Source organism: Anguilla anguilla, chromosome 19 (assembly GCF_013347855.1).
Source record: "Anguilla anguilla isolate fAngAng1 chromosome 19, fAngAng1.pri, whole genome shotgun sequence".
NCBI lineage: Eukaryota > Metazoa > Chordata > Actinopteri > Anguilliformes > Anguillidae > Anguilla > Anguilla anguilla.
In genome coordinates, this window is record NC_049219.1 from 8,651,192 (window position 1) to 8,661,214 (window position 10,023).

Below are 10,023 nucleotides of genomic sequence, written 5' to 3' on the forward strand. Positions count from 1 at the left end.
TCCATTTAATATACATCCAGGCATGAAACAGGGCTGTCTGTTGTTACCACTACTGTACATACAACATACACAATACGTACAGTACTTACTGTATACATGACCACAATAATAATAAAGTCTGGAACATTAAGATGGAATAACGCCTGACACTAAAGATATTAAATTTACCTGCCAATCTCTAAGTGTACTGTAAGCTGTAGTAACAAAAAATGTCACACCAATCAATTCAGCCAAGGCAACAAGCTAGCTATTGCTGCTAACAGAAGTGGATCACTGTACACACGACCGCTATACAATTTATATAAATTTGAGGGACAGTCAGAGAAAGCAAACATGCCGACCATCAGGTTTAGTTAGCTAAACTGATAGTGGCTTATAACGAGAGAATTATTTAAGCAACACAAATAAATAAAAATAAAATCTCACTCAAAACAAAGAATCGAAATTGGGTTTTTTTTAATGTTAGCCAACAGATGCTGAAATAATAGAACAGGTGGCTGGAAACAAGACACATTTATGATGGAGTATAACGGAACTTTGTCATAGAGACTTGCAGACTTCACGACGTGAGAAGCATTAAATATTAGCCACATTAACAGGAGGGGAGTGGCATACCTGCTTACAACAAACTAGTTTGCTTACGTCAGCTAGCTTGTTTGCTATCTAATTAATGGTATCTAAAACTCGCTAGCTTGTTCATTTATTGATGCAAACTGTTTCTCGCCAGTTGGGTTAAATGTATGGACATTATCGGACATCAACGCGAAGTGTATTTCCAAATAAAGTTCAAGTTAGCTGGCAATCATCATACATTAACTTCGGTGCGACAAAAAATAAACCTACCTTTCGGTCGCGCAGTTGTGTGGAAATATTTACAAGTTGCAGACGGCACCGCATGGCGTTTCGACAATGGCTTTTTCGGGAAATGAAGTCCAACGCCAGATCCGATTCAGCAATCACAACTACTTATTGACTACAAATCCCATAAGCGCTTTCCAAAAATACAAATATTGCGTCACGGTTTGCCAAACCGTATATATTCGAATATAGGGGAAACACTGTTATTTTCTTTACGTTCTCAGTGCATTTCATGTACTGGAGCTACATTGCTATTTCCATAATTTTGAACGGATGAAAAAAATTGATTCATTTTAATTTTCAGGAAGCATCCGTAATATAAATTTATATAAAAATAAAGCAAATAAAGCGGTCCATTAGTCATGGCAAAAAATGTGCAGAACCTTTGTGTGTACGAGTAATACATTCCCATACAAGAAGGTGTAGAAGAATATGCTGTTTAAATAATTGTTTTACATTATATACCCTAACATATAAGTGATTTAAAATGTATTATTTTAACAGTTTTCATGTGTAATGACTAACTCTCATATTCTTACCTTCGCGTGAGACGAGAACATTCTCTTTATTAAAATACATAAATCTCAAGCAGATAATGAGATAATGACGCGTGCTTTGAAGTACTCTATGCAATTCTGTAAAGGTTCAGGACGGTTCCATAAACAGGAGATGGGCCCCCTCTCTCCCACTTTCTCTCATGCTGCAGACCAATTGGGCCCGGTGTCTTATCTTAGGCATGCTAACAAACTAAAATATCAAGGTTACTGGGGAAAAAGTATCTTTGTGTTAATGAGCGTAAAAGATTCCCTATATGCCGGGCATCCCCTGTCGGTCCGCACATACTGTCTTTGCGTCCCTAAAGACTCTGTACTAAAGCGCTAAAACTCTGTATTAAAGCGGTTTGAACTAATCCTTGCTTTCAGTGCCGAGTGTGTTTTAATTCAACATATATGGAATTCACTAGACCTGACCGTATCTATCGACGAAACAGCCGTAATGTTAATTAACATCATGATATTAACCGTTGCTTGAGTGGAATTTGTTTTATTCAAACTGTTTATGAGAGTCGCTCCTTGTCTGCCTACCTGTACTGTAGAACGAAGGAGACAACACTGGATGCTCTCACTACGTTGACGAGCCAGGATAGAGCGGGAACACGGTTGTCACCATGTCATTTCATTGACCGAATGGGTTCCTGTGCCTTCAGAACTCCAAGAGTTTACGCTTGTAGCCATGGTTTATGAACTAAAACGTTGCCAAAACCAGTGCTGCTCTGTATTTCTATAGACATGTAAGAGGAAAAAGTTACAAGAATGTGAATTAGCTAGCCAAATTCACGCTTAGCGACGTTAAAATCTCCCTGAAGTCATAGACCGTAAAAAACTCCACTCAGGAGCACGAGCGCAATGGCGGGGAAAACATAACACCAAAGAAAAAGCGTAAAACGAAATTGTTGTCCCCTTTACTATAGTAAGTGCGGTTTTACTAATCGTGGCGTAATTTGTGTGTTTGAAAGCGCTTATGGGATATGTAGTTAACTAGGCGCAAATGCTGAAGCGGATCAGACGTTGGACTTCATTTCCCGAGTAAACCCCTGTCGAAAAATGTGGCGCAAGTTTGAAACTTGCGAATGTTCTCCACAGCTACAGCGTTTGAGAAGAAGGTAAATTACAAATTTTGCAGCAATCCGACGTTAACAATATAATAATGGCTTCCAACAAACTTGAACTTTACTCGGAACACAGCTGTTAGTGTTTATACCCGAATATCGCCATACATTTAACCTAGTTTGCAAGAAAAATCGACGTTTACAAGTTTACATCGATGAGTGGACACGCTAGCTAGCTAGCTGTGCAGATAGCATTAGCTAGATAGCAATCAGTTAATGAGTATGGATGTAACTTGCCCACCCCGTAAATGTTAGCTAATGCTTTAGTTTATACTTTAGTATTTTGTCACGTACAAGTCTTCTATGGTTGCTATTTACAAAGTATAGTCCAACATAAATGTATCTTGTTTCTTGCTACCTGCCCTATTATTTAACAGAAATAATAATATTGGCTAGCATGAGAAAAAATTGATTCGTTATTTTCATGAAGTTAACTAGTAAGATACAAAGGTGAAACAATGTTTAAGCTTTCTATAGCTTAGATCTTTAGTTTCAGATCTTTAGACAAAATGTAATATTAGACAAAGGCAAACTGAGTAAAGACGAATCACATTTTTTTTAAAAAATTATTTCATTTATTTAATGAAAAACGTTATCACACTAATATCAGACATCAGTTCAGTTTGGCTCAAGTTTATCTGCCATATTCTGTAGGAAGTGAATTGGAATTGGGGTGAGTAGAGCTTAAAAGAGAGATTTTTAAAAAACAATCTACAATACAGACACAAGAGAAAGATAATGTAAATTAAAAAAAAAAAAAAAGGTATTTTGGAAAAATAGGAATAATCTCTATGTGCAAAAAAGCAATGTGACAGCCACTACTACTGAGTAAAAGGCACTAGTGATTATTTAGACTACGCACCATGGTGGGAAAGAAGCTATGGCGCAGGCGGCTGGTGGTAGCCTTAATAGACTGGTATCGTCTGTGACTAACGTTAGGTTTACTTATTAGAGTGCCTTTTAAGGATTATTAGACTACCTCTGGTTGGTTATATTCATTTATAGTTAGCTAACGTTAGCTAGCTATGTAGTTTGCTTTCATAATGTAATGTTATCGATAACGTTAGCTAGTTTGCTTTCATAAGGACGTTATAGTTGTGTTTTTAGCTTAACTTGTCTAGCTAGCTAGCAAAAATTATTATTGGATATAAGTCAACGTCCTTAGCTATCGATACTTGATATACTAAGTTAGCTAGCTTGTGAACATTCGGTCTCCCAAGATGAGCGCGTATCATGGAGGTAGGTATGGTAACGGGGCACGGTCTGTCAATCATAGCTAATTGACAGTCCTCATTACCACGCCCAGACAGTTCGGGTGAACTTTTATAGTGGGGAATTTAGGCTTAGAAAAATGCGTTTTAAATACATTTAAATTACTGAATAATAAAATTATTGCACATTTGTTTTGTTTGTGCCTAAAGACAACTGGCAAGTGTCACATTCAATCACCATGTTACTCCTTTAATAGACTACTATCGTTTCCCTGTCCGCAAGGGGGCAAACAGCTCAGAGGCTGGATGGCTGGAGTCGTTCACACTGGAGTGATAAATGTCCTCGACGTTGGGGAGAACAGAACTTCTGTTTCATAAGAGGTAACTGGCAACAGCTCCTAAGCCTTTCCGCGGTCGCCCAGGGCCCTGTGCACTTAACTGGCATTCTAGTTTCTGTTAGTACTGTTACTTGCCAACCCTGATACTTTTCTCAAGATCAGGTTTTTTGTACAAGGAGCCGTCGGCTGGTTTGAAAGCAGTTGAACGCGCACTGAGTTTATCTTTAACGTTTCTATTGAAGGCTTTTGGTCGGGCTGTTTTCAGCTCTGTTGCTTGGCACACGTGTATCGATCCAAAAACTAATTGAGTCGATTGTGACATCACAATACTCGGCAGGGTCCGGGGTCGCGTCCTCTGAGCAGCGCTGCAGAGAGCTCACTTGCTTTTGTGCTTTCTGTCTTCGGCGTGTATATTCCGCGGCAGCAGAAAGACGGAGGCATGATTAAAGTTGCCATTTTGCTATTAGGCCTGTCTGTTGCATTATCACCATTAGGCTGATACCCCTAGCAGTTGTTATATTGTTTGTGATTCCTAAGCACATACAGAAGGTTTGCATTCTGGAACCTTTGATTTATACAATATTATGTCATCTGTATACATGGATAGTTTGTATTCTTGATTGCTGATTTGTAAACTGGTGGTGGAATCTAATATTCTGATTTTGCAGGCTTGTGGTTCTACTGCTAGCTTAAGTAGTAGTGGTGACAATGGACAACCCTGTTTTGTGCCCGGATGTAGATTGAATGGATGAGTATTATGCCATTTGTAGATATAGAGATGTGTGGATTGTTAAAAGAATGTTTATTTACTCTGACTCTGTCTTTCTCTCTCTCTCTCTCTCTCACACAGACACAAAGTCTCTCCTCTCTCACACTCAGTCTCTATTGGTTTATCAAGTGGATTTTGACAGTCATTTACGGTTGATCCCAATTTATTTAGCCATTCTTTAATCACAATATGATGTGTTTTTTGACTGATTTCACAGTATAGATTTTCAAAGTATTGTTCCAAAATAGCTCCATCACTAGTGGCTAATTCTTGTTGTTTTTCTGTGCTGAAATTGATGCACAAATCCCAGAACTGGATTCTTCAATATCGTTAAATGTTTTATGTATGTCATTTAATTTTTTCTATTTTAGGGTATTTTTTATTTCTTTTAGAGCTTGACAGTACCCGTGGAGTGTATCTGAGTTATGTTTATGATTTGATAATATTCTTAGGTTTCTTTGAGCATTTTCTGTTAATAGTTAATTAATTCCGTTGATCTCTTTGCTTTGGTGAATTTCTCTGCACTTGTTTCAGCCCATCTGTATTATTGGTTAAGATTATACAGCTTACAGGGCTGTGTGTATTAATTTCTGCAGTCTCCAGTTCTTTTCAGAAATATCCTGAATTTGTTGTGGCCTGAAATGGGGGTGTGTTGCCTGACAGTGAATGCGCTGGTGGAGGAGGGGTCCATGTCAGTGACGGCGTAGTCAACAACACTCGTCCCAAGAGCTGAGCAGTAAGTGAACCTTCCTAAAGAGTACCCTCTGATCCTGCCATTAAGGATATACAGACCTGTGGCTTGACAGAGATGCACTAACTCTCTACCGTTCTTATTTATTATATTGTCTGGGGTTATTTCTTTTTCATAGCGGTTGGTGTGAGGTATAGGGGGGTGTTTCCAAACACATGAATGTTTCCCTGTGTGTCGATACAGTCCGGTTCTGTCCCTGTTCTGGTGTTAAAATCCCCACACTGTCACACATCTCCCTGGGCCTGGAAATGGCATATTTCTGTTAAAAGAAATATGCGGAGTGTTAAAAAAACTGCTCATTATAGTATGGAGATTAATGTGGGCCATCGTAAGCTTGCACACAGGTATGTATTATTTTCCCAATCCGCCATTTCTTTATTCAGTTATATCCATAAGTGAGATTGTTCTTTTTTAGTAACTGTCATGTGTTCTGCAAGTTCCGCTTTGTACCACGCCAGTATTCCTCCTGAGTCTCTGCCTTGTCGTACTGTTCTTAATTTTATAGAGGGCACTATAATTTTGTCATAACCATGGGCACTGTGGATGAGGGCATCTTTTCGGCACCAAGTTTCAACAAAAATCAAAATGTCATCGTTAGAAATGTTTTTGAGGAATTCTGGGCCCGTGCTTTTCAGCCCAAACACAGAGGACCACAGACCCTGTATGTTCCTATGGCTGATTTGGAATGAACTCATTTTACATAAAACAACATTGATCAACATTTATGTATTTTCAGTGAAACAAAATGCATTGTTGATAACAAGATACTACTTTAATCATTTATGCTGATATTGTCATTTAGTATTTGTATAGTTCAATTCAAATTGGAATTGATTAAATTGATTAAAATTGATATGTATTCTTAAGCTCATATTAGTTCAGCAGCCTATCACAAAGGACGCTGAGGAGGTGTGTGATCTCACCTAGCTAAGGTGGAGGGGCGAGTAGGACAGTGGGTGGGACAGGGGCCTGGGCGGTTGGGACAAGGGCCAGGGCCGGTAGGACAGGGGTCAGGGCGGGTGGGACAGGGGCCAGGGCCGGTAGGACAGGGGCCAGGGCGAGTGGGACAGGGGCCAGGGCAAGGGGTACAGGGGCCAGGGCCGGTAGGACAGGGGCCATCGTAAGGGCCCCAGGCCGGCGTAGCTGGGCTTGTGTCGGCGGGTGTGCACTCTGGGGGGGCTGTGGGGAACTGGGGGGGGGGGGGGGGGGGGGGGGGGGGGGGAGGTGCGCTGATGGGTTGTGTCCCAGTGCCACGTCTTAGCATTTTAGTGAAGACATTTTCCACACCCTCTTTGTTTAGACGCAGCCCGTTGTAGAGGTACCAGGGGCCGATGGTGGAGCGACGGGCCAGGTGCATGCTGGGAAGCGCAGCGCAGCCTCTGGCGATCTCCGTGTTGATGTCCCAGATGACATGAAGGGGGACATCAGTCCGTGGCGGCAGTGTGGATTTGACCACGCGAGAAAGGGCAGCAGTGCAGTATAATGGGTAAGGAGCTGGTCTTGTAACCTAAAGGTCACAGGTTTGATTCCCGGGTAGGACACTGCCTTTGTACCCTTGAGCAAGGTACTTAACCTGCATTGCTCCAATATATCAGCTGTATAAATGGATGCAATGTAAATGCTATCTAAAAGTTGTGTAAATCTAGAAGTTTCTGCTAAATGCATGTGCTGCAATGTAATGTAATGCTGTTCGCTGTGCTCTTGTCACTGCAGATGGAGATGTGCCTCAGGGAGCCTGGCCAGAGCGAGCTCTCTAAACTCTGCAAGCTCCATCTGAAGCAGGGCCAGGGTCTCCCTTCTGTGTCGGGCGTCATTTCGGGGAGAAGCGGGGGCAGCGCAGGGCATGCTGGGTACAGTGGTGGGTACAGTGCAGGGTGTGGCTTCCTTTGGGTCTGAATCGTCAGCTTGTGTGATGAGCAGGCATTTACCCTTCTGTGCTTTTACATTACATTATATTACATTACAGGCATTTAGCAGTCTCTTATTCAAAGCGACACAGCTTTTTTACATTGCATCCATTTATACAGCTGGATAAATACTGGAGCAATGCAGCTTTAAGTACCTTGCAAAAGGGTACAACCTGGTTCTACTTGGAAAGTTAACTTGTGACCTTTAGGTTACAAGACCAGCTCCTTACCCATTATACTACACTGTCACCATTATGCTACATTATTCTTTGTAAAATAACCAGGCTGGCTACACTAGCACTTTGGATGAGAGCGGAGTCATTTGTATAGATCAGTGGTCTCCAACCCTGGTCCTGGAGAGCTACAGGGTCTGCTGGTTTTTGTTTTCACCTTAAAATCAGCACCCAGTTGAGACCCAAGACACCGGGTGAGTTGAGTAAACTGTGTAATCAACTGCTCTAATTGATTCATGAAGTGCAGAGTCACTATGAAAACCAGCAGACCCTGCAGCTCTCCAGGACCAGGGTTGGAGACCACTGGTTTAGAACATACACAATACATTGTTAAAATACCTTATTGTTGCTGAAAGTTTGTTTTTTCATTATTAATGCCATTAAATCACTTTTTTTCCCCACAGTACTCATCTGGGTAGTATTGTGGGCATCTAACTGAGTTTGGCTTTGTTTGTTTTTGTTTCCACGCACCGCGTTTTGTGTAGATTAGTGTATTATTGCAGCCAGTCTTATATAGTTCTACCTTTCTACAGTCAAATGACTAAAACTCATTTGAGTAGTTGTATGGGGGACTGTCTGTAGAAGTGCACTAGTGGAGAGTGGGGCCTGTACAATTAAATGCACAAAATCCTCCCAATGAAGTAGTATAACCCCATGATGGGTTGATGAAGGACTACACACTACTTTTCCCCCTCCAGTCAAGCCACACACTCTCACTCTCACCGACTTTGCTCAGGTGCGGCACTCTGGGAATCGAACCATCAACCGCTACCTCCTGAGGATCGGTCTAACCTTCTACGCCACAGAGTCCTTCGCATGCCTCAGTCATTTTTTCGCACACTTAAACAGCACAACAGAAAAAAGCTTCCCAAACTGAAAGGGGAAAGCAGGGATTGAACCCCAGCCCTTTCGTCTGTGAAACAAGGACCATTCCTCTGCACCACCGTAAGTTTCATGTGCTCCCTTGTCCTTCCTGCGGGGAAATCAAGAAGGTGAGTCCTCAAAAATGGAAGAGAGCAAATAGAAGAAACAGGGCTCAAACCTTCAACCTCAGCATTCAGACCCCATGTCAGTGCCACCACACCACCATCATCGTGGTGGTCGCTCTGGTTCCAGCAGTGCACAGAAGGTAAGACTACACGCATTCAGTGCCAATGTCTCCTATGCGATTCTGAGTGTTCTACAGTAGATAGAAGATGACGTGACCACAGAAACACACAAGAACAAAAGACAAAGGTGACAGGTGTGCCTGATGTTAAGTAGTTGGTTAAAATGATGCCTTTGAAGGTTTTCCTCCACCGTGATTAAAAATGAGATGGTTAATCTAGCCGGTCCTACACTTCAGAGAACACTGATCTCCTGTGTTTTCATAAAGTGTGGTGGATGTGTGCTGGGGACAGGGCTTGTAAATGCACATTATTTTCATTTAATTAATGAAAGGTAACTGAGTGTATGTTCTGCAATTTTATTCATCTTTGAAAGTTGCGCTGTCATTGCTCGATAAGAAATACACAATAAGCACAGTTTTAGTTTCAGTAGATATTTATTATTCCTAGAAGGTTCATTGTGCGCAGCATTAAAAAACTTCATACATTTAACAACCATACAAAAAATAATCTTGGAACATAACGAGAGTGCAGTTACTTTCTTAATCTGACGTGCTCTGCTGTAATACCATTTTTTGTCCAGCAGAGACATTAACTAATCATTAACCTGTCGCTCCCTGCACTGATTCTACTGGTACACTACCCTGTAAACTACACCTTCCTGTAAACAAAGTTGGGCCCAGTTAAAACAAGCATTAAAAAAATAAAAGAAAACAAATTCAAAATCAAATCAAGATAATGGTGACACCTATTGATGGTGACACCTATGTATATTTACATATTATAATAACATGTTTAACACTCCCACATTGCCATTATGGACGTTTCCCTACCACCTATAAACATCGATTTAACCCACAGTGCATCAACCTTAATCTTGTCTTAAACTGTATTCATCATTCTTCCGGCATTTAGATGTACAAACAACATCAAGTTCACTGCTTCTGGTGACCTTTCGCACGTTCAATGTTAGAAAGCAGAAATAATACGTTCATGTGCGTCAGTAAATTGAAGGATTGAGAAAATATGTTGGTGTATTAATCCAGTAATGTTTTATCAGATTTATACCTTGCCAAAATTAAGATAATAAAAAAGCTGTTTACGTGACAACTTCTCAAGTTTGAGTATTGCCTTAATCGACCTGAGTTCTAATTATTATTCCATTTGCAAACGCAGCTGTG

The 10,023-nt window shown here is 41.0% G+C and overlaps 2 long non-coding RNA genes across 6 annotated transcripts in view; one reads left to right on the forward strand and one right to left on the reverse strand.

Moving 5' to 3' along the window:
- LOC118219331 overlaps positions 1-2,343 on the reverse strand; it is a 7,519-nt gene extending 5,176 nt beyond the window's left edge. Inside the window, exon 1 of one of the 2 annotated variants that reach the window (XR_004763702.1) lies at positions 1,944-2,343. This is a non-coding gene — a long non-coding RNA (uncharacterized LOC118219331). Of the gene's footprint in view, positions 1-843; positions 1,912-1,943 lie in introns of those variants that run through there. The other variant, XR_004763703.1, reaches the window with a different exon arrangement.
- LOC118219339 overlaps positions 1-7,892 on the forward strand; it is an 11,711-nt gene extending 3,819 nt beyond the window's left edge. Inside the window, exons 1-5 of one of the 4 annotated variants that reach the window (XR_004763716.1) lie at positions 2,405-2,521; positions 3,996-4,119; positions 5,449-5,581; positions 6,897-7,082; positions 7,310-7,892. This is a non-coding gene — a long non-coding RNA (uncharacterized LOC118219339). Of the gene's footprint in view, positions 1-2,404; positions 2,522-3,995; positions 4,120-5,448; positions 5,582-6,896; positions 7,083-7,309 lie in introns of those variants that run through there. The other 3 variants (XR_004763715.1, XR_004763717.1, XR_004763718.1) reach the window with 3 other exon arrangements.
- The last annotated feature ends 2,131 nt before the right edge of the window (positions 7,893-10,023 follow it).